General features: G+C 38.0%; 1 protein-coding gene across 1 annotated transcript in view; it reads right to left on the bottom strand.

Moving 5' to 3' along the window:
• The window catches only part of KLHL13 (kelch-like family member 13), a 302,378-nt gene that overhangs the window by 246,902 nt on the left and 52,774 nt on the right, over positions 1 to 2,702 (bottom strand). The gene's annotated exons all lie outside the window — the stretch shown is intronic.

The raw sequence follows: 2,702 nt of genomic DNA, 5'->3' as shown, positions 1-2,702 counted from the left end.
AGATAGATAGATAGATAGATAGATAGATAGATAGATAGATAGATATAGATATATAGATATAGATATATATAGATATATAGATATGGTGTCCCCAAAAAATGTATACACATACTTTGAATAATTATAAAGGTTGTATTTATTAAAATACATTTCCTTTTCAAAATTTAGCTATCAGCTGTTAAAGTGTGCTTACTTTTTGGGGGACACCATAGATGATAGATACCATAATTAATAGATAGATAGATAGATAGATAGATAGATAGATAGATAGACCCTCTAGATGGTTTTATCTATACAATAAATACTCACTCTGAGGGTAGATTTTTAGGTGATGCCATGAGTATCTTCCAAGATAAGAGGGTACAAAGTACTGGGCAGGCACTGATATTTCTGTAAGCTCTTTGTGATATCTGTCTTAAGGCACATCACTTCCTATTAGGTATTAAACACATTTTGTAATTCCCCACTCAACCTTAAGCTCCCTGAGAGTAGAATTTGTTTCCAGTTCATCTTGATATTCCATGGCACATAGAACATAGACTTGCCCTGAACAAGACTCAAACCGTATTTGCTGGATGGATGCTTGTATAGATGCTTGGATGGATGGATGTTTGGATGTTTGGATGTTTGGATGGATGGATGTTTGGATGGATGGATGGATGGATTGGATGGATGGATGGATGGATGGATGGATGGATACATGAGAAAATGAATAAATTTCTCTGATAGTCCATTCACTACTTAAGATTTTTTTCTCTTTCTTCACTATTTTTTCCTTCGGAGGCATAAAGGTGGAATTAACCATCTAGCTGTAAAGGCAGTACAATTTTTTAAGACTCTGACACCTATATCAGGCAAGAATACAGTTGATTAGCCCAACATAGATATAGATACATAAAACCATTCAATCATGATTAAAAATTACTTTGCTACTTTAGCCTGCCCTCACCCCAGCAGACTGTTTGATCAGTAATTGCCCTTTTGACTAGTTCAATCTGGAGACTGTCTCATGACTGTCAGTCCTAAAAGGCACTGCCCAGAACTCTGGGGCTCTACCTCCTACTCCACCTAGTTCTGACCTGAGACTTACAATACAATTGAGGATATAAATTTTGAAAAGACTATAGTTTTAAAGTGTTCATCTTCTATCCTTTGATTCTTTTGAGAGAATAAGCCACTATAAAGTTTGCTGATAACAATATATGCTTATTTTTTATGACTTCATCTCTTCCACAGTCTTTTTTATTATTATTAGTCAATTCTGCCATGTGTGGCCACAAAAACTAAACCTAGTTTTCATATCATATTTTTTCAATCCATTCAGACAGTGCCTATTCCTCTCCATAAAAATATTTATTCTAGATTTATCCTAGAACACAGACCACTAGAGCTGGAAATAACTTTAGATTCTACCTAGTCCAACTTCCTCATTTTATAATGTATTAATTTCCTATTGCTGCTATAACAAATTATCACAAACTTAGTGCCTTAAAACAATGTAGACTTATTCTCTTGCAGTTCGTGGGCCAGAAGTTTGAAATCATCTAACTGGGCTAAAGTCAAGGAGGTCTTGACAGCGCTGTTTCCTTCTGGAGGCTCTAGGGCAGTGGTTCTCAACCTTCCTAATGCCGCGACCCTTTAATACAGTTCCTCATGTTGTGGTGACCTCCAATTTCATTGTTACAAATTGAACATAATTAAAGCATAGTGATTAATCACAAAAACAATATATAATTATATATGTGTTTTCCGATGGTCTTAGGCGACCCCTGTGAAAGTGTCCTTCGACCCCCAAAGGTTCACAACCCACAGGTTGAGAACCACTGCTCTAGGGGGAAGAATCCTTCTCCCTACCTTCTTCAGCTTCCAGTGGCCTGCACTCCTTGGGTTGAAGCCCCTTTCCTCTCTCTCTTCAAAGCACATCTCTCCAACCTCTGCGTCCATCATCATATTGCCTCTTCCTCCTTTGACTCTTCCTGCATCCTCTTGTAATAATGGTTGTAACTACACTGAGCTCACTCATATAATCCGGGATGACCACCCTATATCAATATATTTAATTCCAGTGTGGACATATTGGGGAGAGGTACATTATTCAGCCTACCACAACAGATGAGGAGATTGGGGTCCAGAAAGAGGTACTGACCTGGCTCAGATCACATACCTATTTTGCAGCAGGTCAGAGCCGAGACCCTATATCTTTTAACTTTCTAACCATTTTTCACCTCACAGGCAATCTTTCCAGGGTTAAGCTCTGTCTTCCAAGTTAATAATTAGCTAACTGATTTTTTAAATGTGGAGAAAAGGGAAGCCTAGTACACTTCTGATGGAAATGCAGACTGGTGCAGCCACTATGGAAAACAGTATGGAGTTTCCTCAAAAAACTAAAAATGGAACTCCCATTTGACCCTGCGATCCCCCTTCGAGGACTATATCCCAAGAAATCATAAACACCAATAAGAAAGGACATATGCACCCCTATGTTCATAGCAGCACAATTTACAATAGCTAAGATTTGGAATCAGCCTAAGTGCCCATCAGCAGATGAATGGATTACAAAAGTTTGGCACATCTACACAATGGAAAACTATGCTGCTGTAAAAAGGAGTAACTCCTACCATTTGCAACAGCATGGATGGAACTGGAGAGCATTATGCTAAGTGAAATAAGCCAGTCAGAGAAAGATAAATATCACATGCTCT

This window comes from Myotis brandtii, unplaced genomic scaffold (assembly GCF_000412655.1).
Source record: "Myotis brandtii unplaced genomic scaffold, ASM41265v1 scaffold126, whole genome shotgun sequence".
Classification (NCBI taxonomy): Eukaryota; Metazoa; Chordata; class Mammalia; order Chiroptera; family Vespertilionidae; genus Myotis; species Myotis brandtii.
The sequence above is the reverse complement of the archived record's forward strand: the minus strand, read 5'-3'. Positions and strand labels throughout refer to the sequence as shown.